Below are 15000 nucleotides of genomic sequence, written 5' to 3' on the forward strand. Positions count from 1 at the left end.
ACAGTGAAGATTTCTTGGACTGATGTGCCTAATGGTAGTAAAGCAGCAGAAAGCAGTAGCAAAATTGTCAAGCCATTAGTGGCTGTGATCTCTTGTAAAATTTCAGCAATAGGTAACTGCAACCTCATTTTAGTGAACTACCAAAATTTGGGTGGATGTTAGAAGTAATGCAAATGCTTCTTGGAGCAGATTTTTAAGCACTCCTCAGAGATCAGATCGAAAGCCTCCGAACCACGTGTAAGGCAACCATAAAGCTATTCACCTTGCCTCGGGGCAGGGAGAGGGAGAGGATCAGACGTTAATTTTCAGTACGGGGTCCCATGTTTAGAAGTACCAAGACCAACGCAACCGTTCTAATATTGTAACAGCGTCAGACAACTGCTTGGCTGTAGCGCACAAATCTGAAGATCCCTCAGACAGGGACAGCTGGGCTAAGCTCAAAACCTTTTCTCATACGATGTCTAATCTGCATTAAACTTCAGCTCCATTTATACGATTAGGCTGGCCAGAGTGTACCTACAGACTTTGCCTGTGGTATTGTGCTGGAGTCTGATAGTGTGTTGTATTACTAATGTTCCAAGAGTAAACACACTTGTAGGAAACAGCTATAGTTCAAGGCTGCACTTTAAAAAAATAAATGTTTCATCAGTCTTAGCAAAGGAACAAACGGCAATAACACTCTGTATCATATTTTACAAAGCTTCAAAAGAACAATGTCCCGTTGAGTGAAATTCAGTAGCATTCTGTAAACATTAATTTAAGGAAATCAATAGCCTCTGTGAGCTAAAGCCATATTGCAAGATAAACTGGCTGGAGTGCTACTTTGTCAAACAGATTTTAGTTTTCTCGGCTAGATAAAGATGGTTTCAAAATGGGGTAACGTGTTGCAACCAAGGTTTGAAAACTATGTGGCCTTCAAACAGTCTGCTTGTTCCTACTACAAAGCTGGATAAACATACTTTAAAAATGATAAGATTGGGCCAGGATTGATTTTACTTTCAAATTTTATATAAAGTAGAATTCTTGGTGAGTGTGTGTTTGGATTTTTTTGATCCTAATTACAAGCAGAAATAAACAAGTGCAGCACAGACAGCTCAAGATGTCAGGCTGCCAGGAGAGGTTAAATTATCTGGAGGTGGTGTTTTTTTGGTTTTTTTTTTTTTTTGCAATTGCAGGACTTTATGGCTTTAAAAAAATCTTTATTCATGTTGACCTGGTGGGTAACAAGTTGCCTTGCCAAATAGGAAAGCCAAAATCTCTAGTGGACTTAGGATCAGAGGTCTTCAGCTGGTGAAGGCTGCTCACGTTGCAGAGCGCAAGGTCGTGGTAATGGGAGGTAAACAGGTTGGAGGGGGTGAGAGTGGGAAGGCCAGATCGCTCTTCTAGTTGGATGATCTAGACAGTGGCTATAGAGAGGGTCTCCGCAGGGAGCCTCTTAACCCAAGGATAAGGCGTAAACAGCATCTATTAGGCAAGTGATGGAGAACCTCTCCAGGACGACGAGTGAGTCCACTATCAGGGGAGCAGTCTCACCATGGGTAGCTCCAGGTCAGACAGCTTTAATGTGTATGCACAGCGGTCCGCACCAGCACAGGTACAGCAACAGCAGAAGAGATTCCGTGGAAATATTTCTGCTGAGAAAATCTCCAACCTAAATGATTCTATGATTCTATGAACTGGATGTGCACAGGCACCTCCCTCCCCCAAAGTCGGAGTAAGATGAGCTTTGGGGGTACAATGCAACCTTCTTAAAGAAGATGCTTGAGAAACTCCACATGCATCACCCACATGTAGCCGTGAGCCCCTTCCTCACATGAGGAAGATTTAAGCCTGTGGGCTTTTGGGGCAAGCTGGCACCTAAATGTCTATTCCTATATCCGCAGCCTGTCATGTAGGAAACCTACCGAGGACAAGCCCTTCCCAGTCCCTCCCTACCCGTAACACACTGCATCCGAGCAATGCTGGGGTCAAGCCAGCAGTAACACAGTGAGGTGTCACACTATTTCTGAGGCCACTTCTCTGTGGGCTTGTGGGGAGCCCCTTCCTTGCGTGCATCCCACCGAGCCAGGGAACCCCCTTCTTTAACAAAGAGTTACAAGGCAGCCCCCCTATATCCACCGGGCCCGCTGCAGATTAGGGACTTGCGCAATTTTCAGCTACAGGCACAGATCTGCCACCCTTTTACAGGATAACGCTGCCCTGGGCAGCACTGCCCTACTGTCGGTTTTCCTGCCCTCGCACGGGCAGCGTCTGCCATACCTTGCTGGTGTCCTGGCTCCTGCCACGCTTATCCAGACCGTCACCTCCCCTCACGCACATACTCTTTTCCCCAAGCGCAGCGAGCTGCTGCGTGGGACCATCTTAGCACTGCAAGTTGGTGTGGCAGCATACCAAGCAGGAGGCTTTGGCTTCTACACAGAAATCGGAGGCAGGCTTTGGAGAAAGTTGCTACACTTTTTGGCGCGAAAGCCACGGCAGCATATGGCCCAATGTTCTCAGTTTAAGTCTGACACTTAACATTATTTAACAGTTTCTGTGTTAGGTGCTTTATAAGGTAAAGGAAATTAACAATTTTCAGCTAATTAGATCACTCAATTGGCTGAACATCCTGGACACCTCTTAGAAAAAAAACACGTTGGCTCAGGCGATGGAAAGGCTAATGCCTCTTCCATTATCACTTATGAGGAGAGGGAAATAGTTGGAAAGGATGCTTTTATTTTAAAAACACAAATGAAAAATACCTCAACTATTGGACACTCCAGTAAACACACTTCTCCCAACCATCACCTTTCTAGAAAGCAGGACGTCAGTTTGCCCACTGCTACATGTGTCCCCATCCCCCTGGCTACAGCAGCAGCTCTCTGGTGCCACCAAGGTCTGCATTTATTGCCTTCAAAATTCCTCTCACAACTCCTGCTGTACAACTCTGTTAAGAAGCAGATTTTTTGGAAAGAGAAAAAGACAAAAAATTGGGTGTCCGTTCAGGACGATCTGCTCTCCCACTGTGGCACACAGTAAGAAGCCTGCTCTTTTGGGACAGCACTAACAACACAGTGCTGAGCCTGGCGTTTGGGAAGGAAAAGCATTAGCCCGAGTCGAGCTCAAAAGAGGAAAATTAGGAAAAGAACAGAGGTTTCTTATTGCATTTACTGTTACACTGCAGCTTTTTTATTCTTTGTAAAAAGCTGGAAAACACATGCCCCTCAAATTATTTAAGACTGTATTTTAAAAGTATTTGTTTGAAATGAAGCTGAGATCCCTTATCCCTTGAGTAGAGTTTGGGGCACTAGTAATCTACTACTGGCTTACTGTTATCTGCTTCACCAAGCTCACAAAGGGGAGAGAGAATGGGCATGGCTCTTACAAGGAAAAACCCTGACAGTGGGGCTGCTGAGATGTCTGATAATATCGGGGAAGTGAAAAGTGGTAGTGCAGTGAAAATGGATACTGCGTGATACATTAGATTTAATCACTTGCATTTCAATTAAGCTTTTCCACAAATAAAGATTGGGAAGTACTCTGCAGGCTCCCTGCGGGGCTGGAGCGCCAAGCGCCATTGATGCTGTGTGCCCCAGCCGGGTGCACACAACAGCGCTTCCGCAGCTCGCTCAGGCTGAAACCCCCTTCTGCCTCCCAGGGTCCTCCCTGTTTGGACCCATGTTCCTATTTCGGAGTACGCAAGAGGCATCCCACACATGTCAGCAAGCCCAGAGGATCTCTGTCCCGGGACTGCTGTGCCCATGGTTCAAGGGATGAGCCTATTCATCAGGGAACCACAGCTACTCTCTCATGCAAACACAACGGCCTTAATGAGTAGTTTTAGCACAAAACTTGGTGAGACTTGAGAGTAGAGTGGGCTAAAACAAAATAAAAAGACTCTCCATTTTCAACGTATTTAGACTTTTTGCACCTTGCAATTCAGTTCTCCCCTTTCCCCATCCTCAAAAATTATCAACAGTGTTTTACTGGGGAGATGATTATCAAATTTCCTTTTCTGCCTTACTGATGAATTAGAACTGCATGAGATGTAGAGGCTTCTAATGGAAACTCTGATTGCCTTTAACTTACTGCATTGCCAATAGCACTGCCGCAGAATGGAAAAATCACTAAGGCTCCTATGGCTTATGATAGTTGGGGGTTTAGCATGTGCTGGGATGTGTAAGAAAGAAGCACAGGAGGGGTTACTGTCACACTCCAGAAGCTGTCTCATTCAAAAACTGAAGAAGAAATAAAACTCACGCATACAAGAATAGTCTAACTCAGTCCCATTGTGGTGAAATGCAATCCGCTACAAGAGGCTGCGTACAATGCCAAGCGGCACATCACATACCCTGCTGCCAAATTCTGGCAGGTACCGCATACAGGCGCCCACAAAAAACCTGTCCAGAAAAGTGAGTACAGGGATGACCACCCCATTCTGGCTGTGCTGCGGGAATAGCAGAGAGGTTATTGCATGCTCTCCTGGACACATCAGCCGGATGGGAATGTGATGTGTTACTCAGAAGGACCAGGAGGCACAGCCTGAACTATGATGAGCAGGTATGTCTCCCACCAGCAGTAAGTCCTCCGCTCTCATGGTATATTTCCATGCATAAAAGAGCTGGGCAGGCAGAAACTGCTGGTTAGACCATGGATACAGAGGAAAAGTGGTTCATAGAGCTTGTAGTGTGCGGGGATTTTTTTATGTTCAGCAGAATTTGGCCCTGTAGATGAACCATCAACACTGTAGTAGAAGTGACAATTAAAGGCTTGTATATCTAGAGTACATCTTATACACATAAAAATGTTGTAGCAGTTAGTAAACATCTGTAATTAGTGCTGCTTGCTCTTGCTCACTCTTCCCACCTCTCTGCATTGCAGTCACCTTTGTCTTCTGTGTCTGGCCCTGAAAAGCCCCAACTGTGCCCCCTCCCTCCTTGGTTTGCATGTGTTGGGGTGGGGGGAGTGAGGAGGGAGGTAGGGGAGAGGGATGGGGAGCAGGTGGTGTTTAATCAGTCTGGCAGAGAAACAGGCAGTCACCAGGGGTCCTTTTGGGGGTGGCATGAAGGTGGTAAGCATGCCCTCTGGCAGCAGGGTACCTCCTTCCTGTTGGAGGGAAGCAGCCAGAGCCCCTCATGACAGGATAAACTGCTCCATCTATTCCACCCTGAGCCATGAGGCTGGCCAAAACAGGCTGCAAACACCCCGTTACAAGCTTCAGTGCAGGACCTGCTGGGGACCAGTGAGCCTTCCAAGCCTATGAGGTTAGAAGACAAAGTCTTACATCCTAATGGACTGAGCTCCCTCTCGTTTGACTCCTCTTTATCCCTTGCAGAAGGAAATGGTGTGACTCCAGACGGCGCTGGATTAGATAACCTCGAGGCTGGGCCTTGTCTGATGGAGCCAGCCCTCTCCACAATTGCACGAGATAAGCCACTTTGGCTTCCCCCTGAACATTGATACTCGGCAGTTAAAGGGCTTTTATTTGTAATGTTGACTTCCCCTCTCCTCTAAAAACTTTCTGAAGTTGTAGACTACTGCTTTAAATGCATCTATGTGTCTACACCACCGTTCTTCCCTAGGTCGCAATCAATGCAGCAGCCTTTCTGCTTAGCAACAGAGATCATGCCACCCTGGTCTGCTGCTCTCTACAAAGCCTCTCCATTAACTACAGAAACAAGTTCAAGGCCACATCTTTGAGCACTCTGGACCGCCACCTGGACACGGCTTCTTCTGACGGCAGACTTGCACGAGAGCCTTGAAACCACCCCCCCCCGCAGAGGGCAGTTCACGAGTTCCCCTGGTGGCACACAAAAAAAGGAGGCAGAGCCTGGGTGTGTGCCTTCCCCCTCTGCAGATAAGAAAGATGAACCTTGCCCCTTCCAGATCTACAGGGAGAAATCATCTCCAATATGTTGATTACCTTCGGACAGCTCTTCTAGCTCTCCCTCTCTCTCTTGCTCACCCACACTCGCATGTCAGGAAGACATTGGGCTCTTTTGCGGCACTATGAAATCCAGCAATATGATGGGCTCTGCGTAACCACAGAAAGTGATCCAGTATCGTGAAGACTCCTTCCCTCTTGGACCGAGCAGTATTTCATAACTTCACTTCTTGTGTTATTATTGCCACTTCAATAGGATACTGAACCGTGGCTACTTCACCTCCCAGGTTATTTCTCTCTCATGCAGGTGAAGGACACGCAGTCCTCATGGACCCCTGCAATATTCTGCTGTTACTTCCTCATAGCCTCAGTATTTCGCCTTTACAGACTTAAGTATCTTTGAAAACAGTGTCCCTATTGCGCTCCATGCCAATGTTGGAAGGCCTCTCTGCAAGCAAATCTGCGCTGCCACTGCTCTCTCAGCCCAGGGATACCTGCTTTGAGAAAGGGCAGGACCCCAGCAAGCTGGGCCAGAAACCAGCGCGGGTCACGATGCTGCTATACCTCTCCCAAGTTTCCAAAGGTTATGACAGTTTGCTAATACACATTATGACAGCCTGACTCTTGTCCATTTTAAAACACATTGAAGATATCAAGCAAGCAGTGTTCTGCGTGAAGGTGACCTATTCAAAGTCCTATAGGACGGGCAATCCTATCTGTAAGACTTCTGCTGAAGTCAGTCACACAGCCCTGACCCCGCACTGTGAGATGGTATTGGCTGGGACCTCCTCTTTTGGCAAGCGTGCCTTACAAAAATAAAAACAATACCCCCCTCCACCCCACACCCATAAACATGATGGCTCTGTGACTTGAAATCCAGGTCTGCACTGAATTTTTAGTTTTAAAATAAACAAATGAAACTTTTTTCCAATTAACATTTAACATACATTCACACACTTGACTGTATAGTAACACAACAAAAGACGGCTCTTCAGCTGGCACTGATTAATTAGCTCCAATGGTTGCTGAAGCTGATTTACACCAGAAACTGAGAATCCAGCCCAGAATTTAGTTCAGTGTCATGGAGAAAAAGCATGGGGTGGGTGGGATGCGGAGACAAAAAATCTGACAAAGCTAGTAAGCTAACCCACTATTTCACATCTCTCTGGTACGACATTTATATAGAACAGCTCAGATAAAGTTTAGAAGACCTAACATTTTCCTCAGTTTTCACAGTACAAAATGTTCCATGTCCTTTTAGTGTGACACATTAAAACAAGATATAAGAAATTTCAGCCGATCAAGTCTCGTGAACACCCTCCTCCTTCACTGGACAGTGCTGCTTCTCCAGAAGTTCTGAGTGAGAAATTTAACTATGTCATCTAAAAGAAATTAAGAAAGTCTGGAAGAAACATGTGCAACTTGCATGTTACCCTTTACCACAACTAGGATTTATTAAATGGTAAGAGAAATCACTGGTTTCTTTTCCTTTTCTTTTTCTTCCTCTTTTTTTTTTTTTTCCAAACACCAAGTTTTAATATTGAACTGCCTAGCCTAACAAACTCTTTCTATATGCAGGATGAATGAAAAAGCATTTCAGCTTGTGAGGGATAAGACTTTACACGAGTGAGGGACAGCATGGGTTAAAATTCACCTTGCTTCTCACTCCTCATCTACGATGGATTTTTGGAGAACGACGGACATCTGGAAATCAGTTTTACATAGAAAAATAGAAAACAGGGAAGAACTAGGAAGATGAATAAAGGCTCATCACAGACACAAAAGACCAGAGCAAAAAGAAGCTTGGATTTGGGTATTCTTGTCTGGCAAGGAGGCAGGCAGTAAGGCTAATGAAGCATTTGCGATATGGGACGTATGCCAGCGTAACAAAGAAGATGTGCATCAGCTCTGCAGATGTGCCAAAGCCCCCAGAGCAAAATAATGACATAATCACCATCAGTGTCACAGACCAGACTGTACACAAGGTGACATGGGAGAGAATAAATAAGAGTCTTTAGAGGCCTGTAGTACACACACGGGAAGGAATAGCCATTCCTCACAACTGCCACAAGAGAGTGGCGAGATGTTGGGTATAATGTGTGCAGCTAGCAAAAGAAATCTTGAATTGTGCAAGGCTAACGCACTATAAATTGGTGCTTTTCTCAATCTCCAGTTGACGTTTCAATTCCCACTACCCCTTGTTGAATGCAAAATGAAATGGCAGTAGGAGTCAGAAGAGTTTGCCAAGTTTTGTTTTGGTTTTGTTGGTTCCTTTTTTTTTTTTTTTGAAGGGGGTTGTTTTGTTTGAGAAGAGGATGGGGCAATAAGGATTAGTACCGGTAAATAATTGTAAAAGAAAAAAAAAAAAACAAACCAACAAACCAAAACCCCCAAAACACAGCACACCACCACTACATGCACACACGCGCATAGGCACAGAAACCCTGAACCATTCAGCTGGAACAATCCTAGGATTCCCCCAAAGCAAAATTAGAAACAAACGAGGATGGGTTTTGCTTTTTTTTTTTTTTTTTTTTGGGGGGGGGGGTGTGTGGGGGGGGGTGTGTGTGCTTTCTGGTTTACTGCTATCCCTGAACTAAACCAGGAAAAATCCCACTAAAATATTTTTCCACGCTAAAAGACAAGATGACTATTTTATTGATCAGTAATAAAACACCGCTTAGGGCAATTTAGTACTTAACATGTTATTTGCGGCGGGGAGTAATCTGAAAAGCTCTGAGTAGCCTTAAATCATTTCACAACAGCTCTTCCTGCATAAAAGCAAGTGTTCGCCTCCGTACAGCTGCGTGATTTTGTGGTATATTTTTTTACAGGACTTTTGTCAATTTTTAAAGGGAACATCTGTTTGATAAAGTAGAACAACACTGGTAGTAATCCACAGGCCTAAGTGGGCAAACTGTGAAAGAGCAGGAGATACGCTGAAGGTGCCAACAGGACTCTCGCAGAAGGAACGCTCAAGTACGTAATTGTTTGCAGGATCTGGCCCTACAAGAGGAGCTCAGAAGAACAAAGCACTTGGCTTCACCAGTGTCCCTTTTCATTGCTTCTAATGAAAGATTCATAGGAATAACTTTAATTTTTTATGATCTTTTTTTTGCATTACTGTATTAGCTGCATCTACTTTGTATGCAATTTCTTCTTAAATACAGAAAACCTGTTTCAAAATGCCAGGCATAATAACTTAATCAGTACAATAATTCATCTTGATTGTTGCGTGGTCTTTCTTAACAGTAAGGAAGTGAGATGGAGCCCAGAAAATGTTTTATATGATTATTCCTTTTCATTGCAAAGCGATGTATTTATGAAGAATGCAGGTGAAGGTCCGGAGTGGAGCTCTTTTTTATTTTTTTTTAAGACAAAAAAAAAAAAAATTATTAAAACCTCCCTAATTTGCTAGTTAAACTGTTCAGTGGAAGAATGATTGTATTTGTCCTTTTTGGCTTCGCCCAATTAATTGGAGCAGTAACATAACGATTGTTAATAAACAGCTCTAATTTGACTGTACTTCTAGCCTATCTACTAACCGCACCGTATCTTTGTTCAGCATATCATCAGGGAGAACAAGGAAGCACGTATATAATTTTGTTCTGTTGTATATGAAGTTTAATAATTACGCCACAGAGGATTCTAAATTAATCGCAGAAGGTACAACGATATTAATAATCTGTTTAGCAAACTCCGGCATCTTTGCACTTTGATGTTATGAGCAGAGACAGTATGAACTGTGGCAATTTTTTAAATTGGGTGAGTGTTTGTTTCTGTTACAGCTTATACCAGTGTTTTCTTTTATGCTTTTTCTACTGTGCACCTTTCTTCCCTCTAAGAAAAAAACCCAAACCACAAAACCAAACCACAGAACAACTCAACAAGCAAGCCTGTGCTTATTTGGGTGCGTTTCGATCAAACCTGACAGATCGAATTTTTCATTTATTTACCAAAGTTTCATTGCAGCCATTCTTCATAATTACAGCAGCGTTTTAATTTTTTTTCTTCCCTTGAATAGGAGAGAAGGGGTTCTGAGAAAGTTTTTAATTAGCTAAATAGGTCTGTGTAATCTAGATGAAATAAACACGCCCGTTTGAAAGGGTTGTTAGAACTTTTCCAGCCATTTAATCCATAGATGGCTGAACACAATGATACCTTCCACAGAAAGCTACAGCCACCACCAGCAGCTGTTAGAAGAGAGCTTGCTCCCTGCTCCTATTGATAACCCTTTGTGGAATGAAGAAAAAGAGCTGAGGGAAGGAGAACTGAATGTCAGACAATAGACATCGCTACACACACTGTCTCTGAACTTTCCTCATCTCTGAAGGACAATTAATTATGAAGGCCTTTGGGGTAGGTCGAAGCAAGGGAAAACCTACTGCTGGCCCAGCACTCCAGCCGCTATCTCTGTGTTTGTTAAATGGTCGTGCCTGTTGGGGAACCAGAGTAGCAGCCACCAAAATAGCCAATAGATCATTTAGGAAAAAAGAGCAAAAGATTTTTTTATGTGTGTCTGTCCTTGTATAATTCTATTCTCACTGTGAAATCATCCATACACAAAACACAAGGACAATTTTTTTTTTTTTTTTTTTTAGAAGAGCCACAGGGTAGGTTACAGTCAGAAACGGCCTCTCAGTGGTGTGTTAAAAAGGATGGTCTTTTCACCAAATCATTTCACAGAGGCAAAACAGACAAACACAAAGAGTTGAGACTTTTTCTCCTACATTAAATAGAGTAACTGATAAGGTCAGACATATGATACCTAAAGACATGAATCTGTGAACTCTTGAAGTCAAAGGACTTCTCTGTGCAAAGGAACAATCTTTCAAAGGAAATAGATCATAGAACTCCACTGAATCCCCTTTAAACTTTATGAAGCAGGAGGAGAAAAAGCTCTAAGTAGGGAAGCTTGACAGAAGAGCCTTGAACTATTTTCTGAAGGAAAGATGAGACCCTCCCTAGGCTGCCACAAAACATCTTTTTTTTTCTAAAGGCTCTTCTGAACTTTGATATGTGCCAAGACACCGCTATTGAAAGCTGTATAATTATGTGCTATAGCCACTGTAGAAAATGCTTTGTTCACCACAACAAAGAACAATAAGCAAAGTAAAGTGACATTACACTGTATCTTTTTCTTTAAGAATGTTGAGAAAGGTCACGGTATGTTGTAACTAATAAAGCTGTTGAGTAAGGAAGTTTAAAGTTGATCTTGCTGTGCTTAAATGTAACCCAATGACAAAAAGGCTGAGGGAACTAAAATTGTAATGACATTAAAAAATAGATCATATATCAATGTGCCAACTTCATTATACAAACACCTTGAATCCAAAGGACACAAACAGAAAAACCGAGTGTAGTCTTGCAATAGTATTCCTCTCGCGATTCTCTCCCTAATAGCTTCCAACTACAATGTGCAGTTCAACTAACTGCAAAAACTGATTAATAAGCATTAGTTGGTACATGCAATGCACAGACCTTCCATTGCAAGCCGTGGATTTTGTTACTTGATTAAAAACCGGGTTCATTTCCTGTGCAGTTTCAAGGAAAGCTCTGCTGTTTCACAAGAGAGCCTCTTCAAAATTTAAAAAAAAAAAAAAGAAAGGAAAAAGGCCTGAGGGCATCAATTAAATTTCCTGAAACCAAGATTTTTAGGTGAAAAAGAAGTTCCATCAAGACACCTATGTTTCAGTTTTTCTTCAGAGGAATCAGGACAGTTACGTTTGCTATTCTCAAATTGCCAAAGTAGCTTTACTCTCTTTGCTGCAGATCACCAGACAGCAGCCTTCCGACTTTGTCTTTAAGAACGCTGAGAACGATGTTGAAACGCTACAACAATAAAGCCCTTGAAGGAGCAAAAAAATGCGAGGAGTTTAATACTGAAACAAACAACTGTCCCGTTAGGCTGTGCCCACTGCTGGTACCACCAGAAGTGCAGACTGCTAGGGCAGAGCAGTTTGTGTGGAAAGAGCAATCTCTGATATGGAAGTTAGCAAGTTATGGACTTGATTTTCACTTCTCTTGAGGCCGATTTGCACTGCTCTGGTTGTGTAAAGGAGTACTAGGGTGGTTATAAATTGGCCTTTATGGTGCCTGTGTATCGCAAAACCACTTGGAAGTGGTCGTAGTTTAAATAAGAATCAGGTTCGAAGGCTTTAATTCTCCTTTTGATGAACACCAATTCAGTTCAAGATGAATCCTGCAGATGAAACTGGGGAAGAATAAAGGGTTCCGAAAATAAGCACGAGTGGCTAGAATTTTCGATAATTTAGGATGTCTTAATTTTTGGATGCAGTGATGGGCACACTTCATTTTCAGGGAATGGACTGTCGAGGACCTCCTGACAAAGTGGCGCTCGTTAATGGATCTCCAGTTGAGCATCCCAAAATGGAATTGGCCTAAAACCATCATCACTTCTGAAAATTTTGGCAGCCAGTGTTCCTTTCAAGGGTTCATAGGCCGCTTACGTGACTGGATTTTATAGGTGGTGTTATTTGAATTGTTTTATATAATCTCATTGATTTTTATGGGACTAACTCAGAGTGCCTTAAGTTAAACATTCTGCTAAGACTTGAGTACAACTGGTCTTAATTAGGTTTTTCCCACTACTATGGTTTTCCCCTGCCAAAGGCAGAGCAAACTTCTTAGAATGGTTTTCTCCCCCTTCGAAACAACGACACGTGCCGTAACTAGTGCTATGAAAAGAGGCAATCATCACATCAAGTCCCACTGTACCAAAACTGCATCCAGTGTATTTGTGCAAATAACGCAGCTTGGCAGACGTTTCACTATTGTGATCAATCTCAATAACTACGTCTGCAAAATCGGGCGAGTTCCCGTGAAGCAGCAGGCAGGCTGAGCTCAGAAAGATGGCGTGTGCAGGGGCTTGCTTTGGTGCTCATTTGCTCGCTACGCAGAGGAGCGTGGCGAGTGCAAGGAGTAGGCAGGAGGGCATAGAGCGAAATCGCTAGCACAGAGAGAGACCCTGAGACTTCAGAACTAAGACTGAGTCGTCAAATGCCCACAAGGAAAAGGAACGGGCATCGTGCAGAGAGACATTAATACACGGAGAACGACGGAAACTACAAAAATTGCCAGGGAACGAGGACGATGGAGGAGGAGTGGGAGCCAAAGCAAGGCTAAAAACCAGGTATTGTCCTCAGGCCAATTTCTTTTGCTTGTTTTAAGTACATAAATTGAAAAAAAAAATTCTTATGTATGGTTTTTAACCCTATTTTTACTTTAACTCTCAGCATGGTGTCCCCCTTGTTTGAAATCATCCTGCCACAGTCACAACTGTGAGCTCTGTTGATCTGTGTTAGGATGGATTTTGAAAGAGTTACAAAATTATTTGGGATTTTAATTTTTTTTCCTTTTAATGCATAGCAACAATACCTGACTTTAATTATTGTAGCTGGCATTCAAAAGCCTATGGCACCACCACAGATGAGGCAGATATCAAGTGGCACAGCAAGCTGCCCTCTCTTTCTGACCAACTTCGGCATTTGTGCTGGGACACTGACATTTGTGGTTTTCATTCACCAGGACAGCCCACCTTCTCCCTCCCTGGAAGAACGGCCCCAGAGCAGAGAAGCATCTTCACCTTCCACAAAAAGAATAGTGGGCTTCCCCCCCACCCTGCCTTTCAAAACTCAGTTCCAAATTGCTCCTCCAGCTAACCCTACTGCGAGAGAGGGAGAAATGTGGAACTGGCTACACACATACACACATGGGTGCACATAAAACACAGGCAAAGTTGCACCACACTGGAGGAGGCGTTCTGTCTGTCTCTGGCTCACAGCCACAAGGGTACAATGGCAAAGCTAAAAATGATAGGACATGTGGTTTGTTAAACATCTTATTTGACTTTGCTACAAGCTGTCAGTTGCAATGCACAGGGAAAGGAACACAGTATCACAGATTCCTGAGCAAACCAGCGGCATAGCCTGATACGGACCAAATGCACATTTTAGCTTTATCATTTTTTCCTAATAGTCAATTTAGGACAATATGCACGAATATGCACGAATTTCACCCAAGAAGAGATAAAGGGGGAAGGTTTAGGAATAGTAGTGCAGGTGATTTAAGAGAAACAGCATATCAGACTAATCAGAAGATCAGCAAAGCATCATTGAAGTATGAGAGGAAAGAACTTTGATGATGCTAAATATGGCAAATGCTCAGTTTGCTAAATCCTTTTGGATCCAGTTTCAGCATTACAGTACTTGTCATTTTTGCTCTGCAGCTTGGGCGGGGGAGGGACCGGGCATTTATCAGGAAAACTTATTTTGGCTGTGTTAAAAACTGCACCATACAGTTTAATGATCTTGTAACTGCTGGATCTTCAGTGCAACACCAAGATTTAAACCTCTAGGAAATTCTCATTATACTAAATAACACAAGAAAGACTGAGTGAAAGAACCTGCAAATCATTGCCACTTAAAACATCTCTTTCCTTTCACGATGGGGGAAAAAAACCCAGGGGGCTCCTTTCCTATCAGCTGCTAAACCCCTTGGCCAAGGAGACTGCAATCACTAGCAGTGCTAAACATACGAGATTTGTATTTTCTTATCTACCTGAAAACACCTATATGCTCCCCACAATTCTTCACTGAAGTAATCCATTTACATTAACACCGCAACTAACATTTCGAAAAGGAGTAATAAGTGCCTGAAATCATCAACAATACGAGAACTTTTGAGGGCAAAGAACATTTCAACCTACGTTCTGCAAACAGAAAAAAGTTGCATTAAAAAGAGAAAAAGCTTGAGGGAATTTAAGCACATTTTGACAGAAAAAAGTTGGTCACAGTGATCTCCCTAACGTATTTCCTTTTCTTTTCCTGTATTTAGCTATTATGCCTTGGCATACAGGCAGACCTACCTCCCAGGGGTGGGAGTCTCCTGTCTTGCGCGTGTGTGAGTACCTAACAGGGCCAGAGCCCTCAGGAGGACCTGGGGAGGCCACGGCACACCAAACATGAAGTCTGGATGTTGTCGTCAGCCACAATGAATAGCAAACTCCTCAAGGAACATCTTCTTCCTCAACTCTTCCTTCATCTGCCCCTTCCATGCAACCATTCTCCCAGAAAACTGTGTGCCCAAAAAAGGGGGAAGGAGCTGAGAAAGTCTTT

The 15000-nt window shown here is 43.3% G+C and overlaps 1 protein-coding gene across 1 annotated transcript in view; it reads right to left on the reverse strand.

The window, feature by feature from the left end:
* PROX1 (prospero homeobox 1) overlaps positions 1-15000 on the reverse strand; it is a 36330-nt gene that overhangs the window by 6514 nt on the left and 14816 nt on the right. The window lies entirely within an intron of this gene.

Source organism: Pelecanus crispus, chromosome 3 (assembly GCF_030463565.1).
Source record: "Pelecanus crispus isolate bPelCri1 chromosome 3, bPelCri1.pri, whole genome shotgun sequence".
In the NCBI taxonomy this organism is placed as follows: domain Eukaryota; kingdom Metazoa; phylum Chordata; class Aves; order Pelecaniformes; family Pelecanidae; genus Pelecanus; species Pelecanus crispus.